Genomic DNA, 16,237 nt, shown 5'->3' on the forward strand with positions numbered 1-16,237 from the left:
GAATTCCATCACCTCCACTAGCTTTGTTCGTAGTGATGCTTCATAAGGTCCGCTTGAGTTTGAACTCCAGAATGTCTGGCTCTAGGTGAATGATCACACCATCATTATTATTTGGGACATCAAAATCTTTATTATATAGTACTGTGTATTCTTGCTACCTTTTCTTAATATCTTCTGCTTCTGTTAGGTCCATACTGTTCATGTCCTTTACTGTGCCCATCTTTGCATTAAATGTTCCCTTGGTATCTATGATATTCTTGAAGAGATCTCTAGTCTTTCCCATTCTATTGTTTTCCTCTATTTCTTTGCAATGATCACTTAGGAAGTCTTATCTCACCTTGCTATTCTTTGGAACTCTGCATTCAGATGGGTATAGCTTTCCTTTTGTCCTTTGCCTTTCACCTCTCTTCTGTTCTCAGCTATTTGTAAGGCCTCCTCAGGCAGTCATTTTGCCTTTTTGTATTTCTTCTTCTTGGGGATGATTTTGATCACTGCATCTTGTACAGTGTTATTAACCTCCTTCTGTAGTTCTTCAGAACTACAGAACTACAGTACCTATAGTACCTTCAGGTACCCTATCAGATCTAATCCCTTGAATCTATTTGTCACTTCCACTGTCTGTATAAACATAAGGGATTTGATTTAAGTCATACCTGAATGGTATATTGGTCTTCCCTACTTTTTTTAAGTCTGAATTTTGCAAAAAGGAGTTCATGATCTGAGACAGTCAGCTCCTGGTCTTGTTTTGCTGACTCTATAGAACTTCCCCATCCTCTGATGAAAAGAATATAATCAATCTGATTTCGGTGTTGACCATCTGGTGATATCCATGTGTAGAAATTAATGTGTAGAATCATCTCTTGTGTGGTTAGAAGAGGGTGTTTTGCTATGACCAGTGGATTCTCTTGGCAAAATTCTGTTAGCCTTTGCCCTGCTTCATTTTGTACTCCAAGATCAAACTTGCCAGTTACTCCAGGTATCTTGACTTCTTATTTTTGCATTCCAGCCCCCTAAGATGAAAAGGACATATTTTTTGTTGTTATTTCTAGAAGGTCTTATAGGTCTTCACAGAACCATTCAACTTCAGCTTCTTCAGCATTACTGATTGGGGCATATACTTGGATTACTGTGATATTTAATTGTTTGCCTTGGAAACGAACAGAGATCATTCTGTCGCTTTTGAGATCGCACCCAAGAACTGCATTTTGGACTCTTTTGTTGACTATGAGGATTACTCCATTTCTTCTAAGGGATTCTTGGCCACAGTAGTAGATATAATGGTCATCTGAATTAAATTTGCCCATTCTGGTCCATTTTAGTTCACTGATTCTTAAAATGTCAATGTTCACTGTTGCCCTCTCCTGTTTGACCACTTCCAATTTACTTTGATTCATGAACCTAACATTCTGGGTTTCCTATGCAATATTATTCTTTACAGTATCAGACTTTACTTCCATCACCAGTCATATCCACAAGTGGGTGATGTTTTCGCTTTGGCTCAACCTCTTCATTCTTTCTGGAGCTATTTCTCTACTCTTCTCCAGTAGCATATTGGGTACCTACTGACCTGGGAAGTTCATATTTCAGTGTCATATCTTTTTTGACTTTTCATATCATTCATGGAGTTCTCAAGGCAAGAATACTGAAGAGGTTTGCCATTCCCTTCTGCAGTGGACCAAGTTTTGTCAGAACTCTCCACCATGACCCATCCATCTTGGGTGGCCCTACTCATCATGGCTCATAGTTTTATTGAGTTAGACAAGGCTGTGATTCAAGTGATCAGTTTGGTTAGTTTGCTGTAAAACATGGTAGGCCAAAGATTCAAATTCAAGTCACAGCCACTCAGTAAATCACTTCCATTTCATGTCCACATAAGTCAACTGATTTTCTGCTACCATTCCTACACCATGTCCTACTCAAGATTGAACATCTTGGACTTAACATATGCCTAATACATAATTGAAAGCATATGCTTGCAGAATGGATGAGTGAACATTCATCAAACCCTCATAATCTTTACAGCAATATGTACAGACTCTTAACTTTATTTTGATGGACAAATAGAGGAATAAGAGAATGAAAGACAGTCCTGTAGAAATGGGATAAAACCCATTACTTCTGAAAATTTACAATTCCTTGGATATTGTTGGAAATATACAAGGCACTCAACAACCATCATTGGCTGAGTACATTTACTATCTTCCCTTTGTAGGGAATATTTAGATTCCAGAGATATTTTTACTAATACTCTTATTTGAAAGAAAATTGTAGGAAATGATCTTTGTTAAAACTTAAGAAATTACTACCTGAAGTATTGCAAACCAAACTCTGGATACAAAAATAATTTGCAGTTGAACACCCTGTGGAAGTGAAAGTGTTAATCTCTCAGTCATGTCTGACTCCTTTGCGACCCTTGGACTGTAGCCCATCAGGTTCCTCTGTCCATGGAATCTCCAGGCAAGAATACTGGAGTGTGTAGCCCTTCTTTTGCCCAAGGCATCTTCCCAGCCCAGGGATCTGAACACCCTGAAGTAAGACAAAAAACATGCCTGCCAAAGGAAATTAATGAAACAAAGGACAAATATATGAAGAAATACTATTTTGAGATTAAAATTTAGGAGACAGAATGAAAAGGTTCCTGGCTACATTTCCATTTATGTGGACCTTTATCAGAGAAGAAAAATACTACCTTTAACTCCTCCTTCCTGGCATTTACATCTCCCCTCTCTACCAGCAAGATGAATGCTCCAGACTCAGTCTCTGAGTCTTACCAGGGAAGAAAAAGCCAGTGACACACCATTACAAAAGAGCGTGGGTATGACATTCTATGCGTTCCTAATGCTTCTGCCTTCCCCAACTTCTTCCCATGTGCCCTCCTGTCCCAGAGATGAGTATGTCTACAGGTACGCACGCATAAGTGGCTTCACTGTAACAGAAAAGAGAAAAGAGCTCATTACCTCCTGAATTAGCACCTTTTGCAAATGCTACAAGGCAGAAGGGACAGTATTTTGAAATCAGATATTCAAGTTTGACATAGAGTTATATTTGATTACAGATCCCAAATGCTACTTTATTCTTCTTAACAGTGTCATATTAAATATTAATATCAATGGCATATTAAATTCATAAAGTAGATTGTATCTTTTATCATAATCCTTTCTCTTCAATGAAATTTCATGACTGCCGAGATTCAGTTTGCAGTCCATTTACTTCTTGTTTTGATAGAGTAAATTCTTCCGCATCTCTGCACCTTAGTTTTTATGTCTGTCACATGGATAAAATAATACTTTCTAATGTAACACTATGAAGATTAAATGAAATACTATACATGGAACTCTTAATATAATACCTAATACAGGATAACTATTCAGTAATTAGATATTATTTTTGGTAACCTAGATGCTTCCAAATCTAGACGTCCTTCTTTCTGAGGAGCCATCAATAAGTTATTTTCACTCCACATCTTAATAGGGAGCAAATAGAATTAAGGACTGCCATTTACACTAATGATTCTTTTGAAATGGAGAGAGCTGCACTAGATTCTCCCTGTTTTGATCTCTGTCCATCAAAAGGAGATAATATTTGCTCAAAGTTGTTCCTTTCTATGAGGGAAATATTGAAGAAAATAATGTCGGCATCTTTATATTCACTAGGCCACATTTTGCTAGTGACTGGAGTCACAGTATTTTAAAAAGTCAACCAAGCAAGCAAACAATCCAAAAAAACTGAACCTGGATCCAGGCATTCTTTCTAATTTTGTTGTTCCGCAGCAGTTTCATTCATGTACTTTCTGGTTCTCTACACAAAACATACCTAAGATCTTCCTATGTTAGGTGAGGTTCACTTTTCCTCTGCTCCAGTTTCTCCATCTGGACCTGCTGGCCCCAGTGTCTTTGACTGGAGGTGAATAGTGGTTGTGAGAACCCACAATGACCCAAAGTCAAAGATGATAGGTTACCATAAACCCTGCGTTGTGACATTGGTGGGTGCTTGCTCATCTAGTAGAAAAGTTACTGTCAGTCAGAACCCTGGGCTGGGGAATAAGGGTGAATTATATCTAACAAGCGGAGAAGGCAATGGCACCCCACTCCAGTACTCTTGCCTGGAAAATTCTATGGACGGAGGAGCCTGGTAGGCTGCAGTCCATGGGGTGGCGAAGAGTCGGACACGACTGAGCGACTTCACTTTCACTTTTCACTTTCATGCATTGGAGAAGGAAATGGCAACCCACTCCAGTGTTCTTGCCTGGAGAATCCCAGGGACGGGGGAGCCTGGTGGGCTGCCGTCTGTGGGGTCACGCAGAGTCGAACAAGACTGACGCGACTTAGCAGCAGCAGCAGCAGCATATCTAATAAGTGTTGTGACACGAGGATTAAAAATAGGTACTTAAATTTGGCCATTGTGCAAAAATATTCTGTCCTTCTGCTGGTGACTCACAAATAACATCTGAACCTGGTAGACTTTTACATATGTGTCTCACTATTCAAATAGGCTATTAACTGGTTCTCGCAAACCTCTTGTGAACCCTCATTTATTTTAAAAATGTTTTACTTACAAAACATCCATCTGTTCTTCATCACTACTTCAATATTCTTGCCACATTTTTTCATATAGATTTTCCCCCTCATTTACCATGTGCTAACTATTTGGAGGATGGCATTATGATGAGAAAGAATATGCTTAAAGAATGGGGAAATGGCACATATCTTAACATCAGCTTGCTAGGCATTTAAGGAAATTTGAGAAAGACACTTGTCTTTTTTTTTTTTTAAGTTAAGTTATTCTCCATAATGTATATTTAAATAGTACAGCTATAGGAGAATTTCATTTGCTTTCCTGCTTTAGTGTCTTTCAGCAGGCTCTCAGTTCTTTGTGCCAGCCCAAATCACCTATAAATCATATAACTTTTCATCTTGGATATGGGGCAAATGGTCACTGCAGACACTGTATTGCAATGTCTGAGAACTTTGAGTTCTTGATCTAGAAATTCCTGAGTTCAAATCCAGCCTCTGTCAGTCACTTTTTAGTTAAGTGACCTTGGGGAAATTATTTTGCCATAGCTTATTCTTTATCCTCTGGAAAATGATGATAGATACTATTCTAATTACAATTTGTTGTAAGAATTTTATTGAGATGGCTTATGTAAAACCTTAGGATCCTGGCAAAAATTGGCAAGAAAGTGCTCAAAAATGTTAATTTTTAAAATTATCACTGAAAAATCAACAGACTCCAGAAAGTCTGATTCTTTACTTCTAGAAAGACTTTTCTAAACTCCTGCATTTGTTACCTAGGCTGATGCCTTCGTTTTTTTCTGTCTTGCACACACATGTGCACACCTGCACTTTGACTTTATCAGCCTAGAATATCCTCTTCCTTCCTGTGATAATTCAGTGTTCAATTACGGAGCAGTCTAAATGCTCTTTTAGGAAGACCACTTGCCAAAGTCTACTCATATCATTAAATATAGCAAGAAAGTATCCCAAACATCCAAATGTTGCCGGGTCTCCGCTGACAAGGGCTTCCTGGGTGGTGCAGTGGTGAAGAATCCACCCACCAATGCAGGAGATGCAAGAGATGTGAGTTCAATCCCTGCATCAGGAAGATCCCATGGAATAGGAAATGGAAACCTACTCCAGTATTCTTGCGTGAAAAATTCCATGGACAGAGAAGTCTGGCGGGCTGCAATCCATGGGGTCACAGAGAGTCAGACATGACCGAGGGACTGAGCACACAAAACTAGCCCACTGGCAAGACAAATAAAATGTAGACATGTACCTCTTATCCCTACATCCACATCCACTCTCCTTTTGTCCTAATGATTTGGCTAATTAGCTGTCATCAAACTGAAGAAACCATAGCAGTCATCCCCTCACTAAAAGAACAGAATATACTTATAAATAAGAATTCTCCTTCCTTCATTGTTCTTCCTCAATCATGAGGATTCAAGATATGGGTACTCTTTTGAAATTAAATTTGAGCACAACAGAATCTTAAAATCTCATTTTTAACACATGTCCAATTCCTCAGCCTATGAGTTACATATTGTATTCCTATGGTGCATTTTTATAGAGAAAGAGTAGAAGATAATCAAGACTGGAGCTTTCTTTACTCTGATTGCCAAGAAATGGCACTGTAGATTTAAGGAAAGGCTGCTGAGTGAAGGGCCAGGGACTTAGATTTTATCCCCAGTCCAGTCACCAAATAACTACTGTTTAGGTGTTCACCTAGCATTTGTGGACCTCAGTATCCTCTACTGTATGATTCATTGTTCAGTCACTCAGTCATGTCTGACTCTTTGCAACCCCATAGGCTGCAGCACACCAGGCTTTCCTGTCCTTCACCATCTCCTTGAGCTTGCTCAAATTCATGCCCTTAAATCAATGATGCCATCCAACCATATCTTTCATTCTCCGCTGTCCCCTTCTCCTCCTGCCTTCAGTCTTTCCCAGGATCAGGGTCTTTTTCAATGAGTTGGCTCTTCACATCAGGTGGCCAAAGTATCAGAGCTTCAGCTTCAGCATCAGTCCCTCCAATGAACATTCAAAGCTGATTTCCTCTAGAATTGACTGGTTTTATCTCCTTGCAGTCCAAAGGACTCTCAAGAGTAGTCACCAATACCACATTTCAAAAGCATCAATTGTTTAGTGCTCAGCCTTCTTTATGGTCCAACTCTCATATCCATACATGACTACTGGAAAAATCATAGCTTTGACTATACAGACCTTTGTCAGCAAAATAATATCTCTGCTTTTTAATATGCTTTCTAGGTTTGTCATAGCTTTTCTTCCAAAGAGCAAGTAACGCTACTATATGATAGGGTTGGGTAAATTGAGGTATTTGTCTAATCCATCTTGTTTATCCAGTGAACCATGATACTTGATGAGAAACACTTATCTATGATTCATACGTGGTACCATTTATAACATAATCTACAGTCATGTCTTTATATTTATCTGTCTGTCTGTCTGTCTAGATAGGTAGATTTGGATGTAGATAGATATGTTCCATCTGATTTGGCAAGTCTTAAGTTGAAATGATGTTATGGTTAACTTCCTTTTATGTTTTTGTACAAAACAATGGCAGCACACCCAATCTCATATCTCTTATCACCACTGAGTAAATTTTCCTCAAAGAATTTTAAGCTATCTTTGCTTTGTGGTCAGAATTTGTATATGTATATATGTGTGTATATATATATATTTCCTTAATTTTCTTTTGAATCCATTTCCAGCTCCTTCTATAGAAGAAAAGACCAAAGAAATTAATCTTAAAGGTTCTCATCAAAATTCTTAATATCAGTCTTGCAAAGCAGGAAATATTTTAATTCACATTATGGTTGTTATTTATTAGTCCTTCATTATTAATATTTCTCAATACATTAAAATAGTAAACTTTCTATAAAACATCAAAGAATGACTAATAATAGATTGACATGTGTATATTAAATAATTCTACGGTTACTAAACAGTGGTCATTTATGTTTGGAATACCTGGAATAGCTTTTCAAATGACCTTAAGCTCTCCTGCATACAAATACAAGAAAATGCCATTAAAAAAATAAAAATTTTTTCTTTTTTATTGGAGAGCAAATGAAAAAGAAATATAATGTCAAATAAATCCCTTTTCTGGGCTTTGTTTAAGGCTGAAACATTGGCTATAACAGTTAATTCTGATCATTGCATAGAAAAGGGAAAATTAGGGCCTTCAAGAGTTTTAGATGGGTTTAGTGATCAGAGGGATAAATGTGTGCCCTGCATTTACTTATATAACCCCAAAGGTATAAACCACCCATAAATATACACTCATAATTCACTGAAAATAAAATAAAATAAAAGGAACATAAAATTGTTACTTAAAGAGAAGGAAAATAACCACCAAAGGATGGGGAAGTGGGCAGGAAGGAAGGGGATGAAAAAGAAAGTACAAGTGACACTATTATTACTCAAACTATGTAGGACTCGGAAGGAGCAAAAGAAGCAGCTAAATCAAACACTTAGCTGGAAAGGAGAAACAGAAAGCAAACAAAAAAGAATCCAATTACTTTATGTTTGTTTTTGTAAATGGTTTTTCTGTAAGAGGAAAAAAGAAAACTATTTTGACTTGTTTTCCTCTGTACTTTACTGCTGAGAGCAGCCGGTACCTTATGAGTGAGTCCAAGCGACTGCTGATACTTCTGTTAATGCTAATTAACCTCCTGCTACAAATATCAACAAACCCACATCTGAGCTTTGTCTGCACATCATGCCCCTCTCCTCCTTTTAATCTGAATTGCGATAGTCACCATTGGTTGCTACTTATTAGGTGGAATCAGATCAGCAATTGAAAAACAAGATGACAGCCAAGGTCACACTGTCTGTTATTTTCCAGACAGAAAAGAAACACAGGCTTATGATGGCTTCAAGAAGTCAAAACATAGTTTCTGTAAGGAAAGACAAGTGAGAAAGTCATATATGGGGCATGGGGGCTGAGATTTTTCCTGAGAATACTTGGACTTAATGGTTAGAATCCTACCGGGTATCAACAATATCAATGATATTAGAAAGTCACACATCTGAGTATTTCAAATGCAATGTGTGTACTTTTGAGAAGTATGGTGAGTGCTCTCTCAAACTCTAGTAATTTTACATAAATTCTCTTGAATTCATTGCTAATTTAGATAAATTGGATTGCGCAGGCTAAAGAGAAAATAAGTCTTCAATTTTTTTTCCCCTTAACTGCTCCTAGGTTTGGACAAAGTCAGCACTGAGTCTGCAGCTACTGTGGTCGATTAAAGCTAAGGATGCATGGGGAGAGTGATCCGGACATTTAAGCTCTGCTACTTGGCCTTCCTTTCCTCTCAACTATGCTTCCCCTACTGTGCCCCTCCTTCCTTGTAAATTTTCAGTCTTCCCAGAACAGATAGATTTTAGTCCAGAAACCCAGGAAACCGTCCCATCCCATCTAGGAACAGGCTTTCTATTGGAGAAAACACTACAGAGCTCTTCCTTTAAATACAAATTTGCCCACCCTAGGTGTCTGATAATGTTTTGCGTCAGTACCCTGCCTGTGAGGTCCTTTCAGTGGGTTGACATATGCTTGTAGAACCTGACGTACACTGTGTTACTCTTCTGGCGAATTCTCACTGAACATCCCAGTAACCCCCTCACCTCCTTTCTATACACCTTCGATATGATCTAATTCCTAATCATATGTCTGTGCTATTATCACCCACAACATTATAGTGTGGTTGATGATAATTAAGAAATTTTTGGTTAAGTCATATCACTTAGGGCATACTTTATTCCCATGGAAAGCTTGCCTTGCTTTGAGTGACCGTTTTCTACAATTGATTTAACCTAGGAGTATAGCAGCATTAATAGCATTGTTTTCCCAAGATAAAAGGTGTTTTTTTTCCATTAAATCATCTGTTATTTCTGTGACTTTGGAAGTCTCAGAAACTGGATTCATTATCTCCAAAATGAGTGTGATAGTGTCTGCTCTGCCTGACATGTGGGTTGGATACTATGAAGTTCATGAGATGACTTAATAAAGTCTAAAGATCACAAAAGTCATTCAGGTCCCTGTTGTTTCTAATCATGTAAAGGAATTTATGGACTAAGTCCAGGGTAGATCAAGCACCTTTCAAGTGAGAACAGGAAAAAATTAGAAACTTCTTTCCACCAACCTTTGTCAAAACTCTGCCTGTTCCTAAGACCTGTCTTTAATGCTCTCTCTTAAAAAGTTTTCTGAATCTTTAAAATGGGTGCATATTCTTCTTGCACTGAACACGTGCCAGATATTCTCCCTCTTTGTTGAGGCCTTGGTTGTCAGTGACCTTCTCCTACCCATCTGATTTGATTGTGAAATTTTTGAGGGCAGATAATATTTCTTCCCAATTCCTTTGTTCCCACATCTAGAACCAGGCAGAGGCATATAGTGGCACTCATTGAAACTTTGTTCATCTAAACTATACTGATTCAAGGGAAGTTTCATAAAACATTGTTGTTAGATGGGTATCATTTAAAAAATGTTAGTATTGATAAGGATGTAAGTGTGAGTTTAGCAAACAGTAGTTTGGTAGTTGAAATGTTGATAGGAATTCATGGTCCCAAATGAACTATTATGAATTCATTCACTCATTTGCAATAAATATTCACTATGCTCTTTTTATGTGAAAGGGTTGCTTTAAGTTCTATTACATAAAATAAAATAAAAGTACTTTTGTAACCTAAGGAAAGTGTATCATATTCTGTTTCACAAAATGGAAAGAAAGGATGGCATTTGGTTATGTTTTGGGAGTTTTCTGGTGTCGTATATCCTGAATAGTTGCACCAAAGGTACTGTCAGAGAAAGCATAGGTCACATAAGATGTCAGGCCTGATAAATGTCTGCAAAAAAGCTAGTCCAGCTCCCTTGTTCCATGCAAGAACAAGGATCTCAGTTAATTGCCCAGCGTGGTCAGTGGCCATAGTGGGTGGCCGTGGTTGACCTCTCTTTTACTCAGAAACTCTACAATTATAGGCAGTATTTTTGCACATATATAGACTATGAAGCTATGCCTTGTGCAGAATATAGAACTTGTCTGGTGGTTGTCCTTTTGTCTGATAAAGCTGTGACTTATTCAAAAGGAACTTAGAGCAGCAAAGAAATATATGCTTCTTCAACAAGAAAATCAAGTTCAAAGGGATTTTATGCAACATTGGACATATTACCGCTGTCCTTTAAGTAGGTATTTTTATTTCCAAAGAAATAAAACAGAAACCTGAGCTTCAAAGTGGGAAATCTTTTCCATTTCAAAATTCTTTATCATTTTCATGTAGATGTATTAGGTTGGTGCAAATGTAATTGCAGTTTAGGACTGAATTTTGAATCATTATAACTAGGCTCAAATACATCTTTATTAATCAAAATAAAAACCAATAATCAATACACTTTTGCCAATGAGAAATCTTTGTTTATCCCCGTAGTGTAGAAATCTATGCCTAGGGATTCAATGAACTCTTGGAATCATTTTCTGCCTCCTGCTGACTGTGGAAGCGTTTTCCCTGCAAAAAGTTGTCGAGATGCTTAAGTGGTAGTTGGTTGGCAAGAGTCAGGTGAAAATGGCAGATGAGGCAAAACTTTGTCGCCCAGTTTGTTCAACTTTTGATTTGAAGTGTTGGTTGTGCGAAGTGTGGTTAGGTGTTGTGGAAAAGAATTGGGCCCACTATGTTGACCAATGTAGCTGCAGGTGTTATAGTTTTTGGTCCATCTCATCAATTTGCTGAGCATACTTCTCAGATGTAATGATTTTGCTGGGATTCAGAAAGCTGCGGTGGATCAGACAGGCAGTAGACCACCAAATGATGACCATGACCTTTTTTTTTTGGTGCAAGTTTGGCTTTGGGAAGTGCTTTGGAGCTTCTCTTTGGTCCAACCACTAAGTTGGTTGTCGGCTATTGTCATATAAAATCCACTTTTCGTCCTATGTCACAATTAGGTTACCGGGAAATGATTTTTTGTTGTTGCCTAGAGTAAGAGAAGTGTTACTTTCTCAGTCTGTCTGACTCTTTGCGACCCCATGGACTGTAGCCCACGAGGCTCCTCTGTCCATGGGCTTCTCCAGGCAAGAATACTGGGGTAGGTTGCTAGTCCCTCCTCCAGGCATCTTCCTGACCCAGGGATTGACTGCATGACTCCTGCAATGCATGCAGATTCTTTACCATCTGAGCCACCAGGGAAGCTCAATAAAAATAAAAGATGAAACTTCAAAATGACAATGTTTTTGATTTGCAGTCAATTCATGAGGCACCCATTTATCCAGCTTTTTCACCTTTCTTATTTGCTTCAAATGCTGAATGACCATAGGATGGCTGACAGTGAGTTCTTCAGCAATTTCTTGTGCAGTTACAAGAGATCAACTTAGATGACTGATGACAATGACAATTGGTCATTGTCAACTTCTGGTGGCTGGCCACTGCACGCTTATCTTCAAAGGTCTAATCTCTTGCAAAAGTTCTTGAATCACCACTGAACTGTAAGTTTGTTAGCAATTCCTGGGTGGAATGTGTTGATGTTGCAAGTTGTCTCTGCTGCTTTATGATCCACTTTGAACTTGAATAAGAAAATCGCTCAAATTTGCTTTTTATCTAACATCATTTCCCTAGTGTAAAATAAAGATAAATAGCAAGTACTAAGTCATTAGCAGAAAAACATAAAGTGAGAAATGCATATTAAAATGATGTATAATGTAACCACATATATTTAAGAATGTATTCTAATAGCAAATGGAAAAGTTCAACAATTCAAAACCGCAATTACTTTTGCACCAACCTAATACCATCATTAAAACAATATATGTTTTGTTTTATTTTTCTCAGACTCATATATGAAGCATTAAATTTAGTTAGACTCTGGTTTCTTTTCAACCTGGAGTCTACAAAAAGTAGAAAATGTCATAAGTAGATAAGATTCTGTTCTAAGGTTTTAGTGGCCAAAGTTTAAAAACCTGGCATTTATGTTTTCTGTGATTTCACTAGATTTCTTCTTTTCAGGAAAATATAAATTATGATAAAATTGATATCAAAATTTATGCAACTATTTCAGAAGTTTTGAAAACTCGTATTTTCACAGTTCTTAACATGGAGTGCCGAAAAAAGCCTGAAGACTTCATTTTTCTTCCTATGGTGCTACTTTCCCAGAATCCCTGCAGCCTAATGCTAATTGTTTTGGGGTTGTTTGTATTCTTGTGCCTATAAATGGCACATCTTTACAGGGAGTAGATTTGTGCAATTAAGGACTAGACCTGTGAGAGCTCACTCATTTCTTGTCTGTGTATTTCCACCCTCCTCAGTGGGGAGAAAATAAGAGGGTGCAATTATGGATGCTAACTCTTTCTAACACCAGTCTGTACTCTGTGCCTTGGAGTCAGCCTCTCTTCATAGCTGAACCTCTCTCCATTTCCTTATCTGTGAAATTAAGCTAGCCACATATACTCTCCCAAATTGGTATGAAGACCAAATGCAATAGTAAATGGGAAAGAGGGACTCATAGTTTAGACCTTAAGTAGGCCCTTAAGTGATGGTAATGCCCTTTCTTCGTTTACCTCTATCTTTTAGCCAGTTTTTAGAGAAAGAAGATAAGGTGCTTTGAAAGACAGAACAGTGGAAGTCAGTGAAGATCTACTCTAAGATATTATTAGTGTAAGCATGCAGCACTCTGCTCCAGCAACTGAGAAGACCCTACATTTAAAAATAAAGGAAAAAAAAGTTATCTTTGAAGTCATATTAAAAGAGTCAATGTGAACCACTGAAGTGATCAATCCCCCCTACGCTACTTTAAACATTTTTCTAGCATAGGGACAATATTTGTCAAGGAACGTAATGATGTATAGAGGAATAGTGGAGTCCCTATTTCTGTCATAGAAGTTAAAGAGCTACATTAAAAAAAAATCTTTAAAAATTGAACTAAGACTTAAGTGTATGGGAGGCAGAGAACAGAAGACGGACTAGAATATAAAAGTTTCATGCAGGCAGAGGCTGCTATTCCCCAAGGAGGCCAGGTCTGCTTCAAAGGCCTGTGATATTCATGGTGTTGAGTTTCTGTAGACTTACTAAGAGCCATCTTTTTTCTCTAGCACCTTCCCTATTGTTCAGTCGCTCAGTAGTGTCCAACTCTTTGTGACCCCATGAACTGCAGGATGCCAAGCTTTCCTACCCTTCACTATCTGCCTGAGTTTGCTCAGAACCATGTCCACTGAGTCAAAGATGCCATCTAACCATCTCATCCTCTGTCACCCCCTCTCCTCCTGCCCTCAATCCTTCCCAGCATCAGGGTCTTTTCCAATGAGTTGACTCTTCTCATCTGGTGACCAAAGTATTGGAGCTTCAGCTTCAGCATCAGTCCTTCCAATGAATATTCAGAGTTGATTTCCTTTAGGATTGAACAGTTTGATCTTGTTGCTGTCCAAGGGACTCTCAAGAGTCTTCTCCAGCACCACTGAAAGCGTCAGTTCTTTAGTGCTCAGCCTTCTTTATGGTCTAACTCTCACATCCATACATGACTACTGGAAAAACCATAGGCTTGACTCGACAGACTTTTGTGGGCAAAGTGATGTCTCTGCTTTGTTATATGCTATCTAAGTTTTTCATAGCTTTTCTTTCAAGGAGAAACCTTCCTTTCTGACCTCAATTTTTAGAAATAGACAAACAAAAGAGTGGCAAGGGAAATAACCCTAACTTTTCATAGTTTGAAGGGAATCTTCATTAACATAAAATTCAACACCACAGTTTACCCTTAAAATCCCTCTACAACTATAGAGCAAGATAATTTTCAGTCTTATGCTTGGGTATTCATAAGCTGTCTCTTAGCTCTGAATATTTCAAGATACTTCTTTATGTTCATAAACTTGTCTTACAGTTTTGCTTCCATACTGTATAACTCTTGGGAGACTAGATATTTGTAAAATTACTTTTTTAAAAAAAGTCTTTTTAATATTTAAGTTCAAACAGATTTCCATTTCTTTATCATGCAAGCATCTATAACTTCTTCAGGCACTCTCATGTTATATGACATCCTTTACCAAACTTTGGTTCCCCCCAAAAAAAATATGCCCGTGGTATTCACACTATCATTCAAGTGCAGTTATTGATAAACAGTAACTAAAAAAAAAGCAAATCTGTGGTTTGATGAGAGCTGAGCAGTGTGACACTAGCCTTTCTCTCATTGTAGGTACTGTCCTATTTTCTCCATGATACTTATGCTCAGATTATCTGATGGCTCAGATGGTAAAGAATTCACCTGCAGTGTGGGAGATCTGCATTTGATCCCTGGGTTGGGACAATCCCCTGGGGAAGAGAACAGCTACTCATTTCAGTATTCTGGCTTGGAGAATTCCATGGATATAGGAGCCTGGCAGGCTACAGTCCATGAGGTCACAAAGAGTCAGACATGACTGAGCGACTTTCACTTTCACATAGCAGATTGGTGATTCACATGGGCCTGATTTGTTGATGTAATGTCTCTAAACCATTTCCGTGGATGCTGCTACTTGTCCACACCTCCAATATGTAAACTTGTGCTTAGCTGCCTTGAACATCTAAGGGAAGTACAAAATCTTAGCTTTTTTTTTTTCCTGGTTTAATGTTATCTTTTAATATTCAGTGCTTTGCTGCAGTCTATCAGGATATTTTTGGCTCAGAAATTCAAAGCATTTACTCTTTCTTCCAGTTTCATCTCATCTGTAAGTCTGATCATTGTGTTTTGCATATGTAAACATAAGTCATTAATAAATATGCTTAACTGTTGAGATTGAAATGAATTTTATGGCATAACAACACATTTCCCTCCAGCTTAGCATTGATCCTTTAATCCTAAAACTAGGTACAAATCTACTTGATTAAATAAGTATTCAGCACATACTTCTCCATTTCAAAAAGAGATGAAAAATATTTCCATGACATATCTCATCAAATGCTATATTGAATTCTAGGTAGACTACACTATCACATTCTCTGAATTACTAGGTTAGTAACCCTGTTAAAAAGTTACTTTGAAAAGCAATTGAAATATAGTGCAAATGAACTTAGACTCAGAAGTCCAAACACCTATATTTAAATCTTGACCATCAATTTCTTACTATGCTGGCTTATAGAATGTCTATAACTCTGTGCTTTGGTGTCCTCATTTGATAAAAATGAATATTTGCACTAATCTCAAATAGTTGTAAGGTTTAAGAAAGTATGTGTGTATGAAAAGTGCCTAGCACACTTAATGACAAGTATAACTTAATGACAATTTTAATACATTGGCATTAATAGAGATGTATAAAGACATTCCAAAACTCTGAACTCATAGACCAGTTATAAATTTTGTCTGATACACAACAATGTAAGTAATGAAAGAAATAAAGGATTCTTAACTAGGAAAAAGAAGAGAAAACAATGGAGTAGATCTGACCCATGGAGTAGTTCTACTAAGTGGGAGAGGTATGGTGCTTATACAGTCCAGAAGTTTCTACATCATGGCAGAAGTCACAGTTTAAGGTGTAGAAGCAGCATGTTTCTACAGGTGAACTGACTAGTGTAAGTGAAGATCAACTGCAAGAAATTAATCAGGGGAATCAGAGGTCTTAGCTAGCAAATAGTGGTGATGTGGGTGGTCTCTACATAGATAGTGAGTTCCCAGTCATCAAGAGGCAATTTAGAAGGTAGAGAGATTCAGGCCTTCAGATAAGGAAATGACAACCAAGGGCAGCCAATGGATAACTGAAAGTTTGAAC

The sequence above is a fragment of the Muntiacus reevesi genome, chromosome 17, assembly GCF_963930625.1.
Source record: "Muntiacus reevesi chromosome 17, mMunRee1.1, whole genome shotgun sequence".
NCBI lineage: Eukaryota > Metazoa > Chordata > Mammalia > Artiodactyla > Cervidae > Muntiacus > Muntiacus reevesi.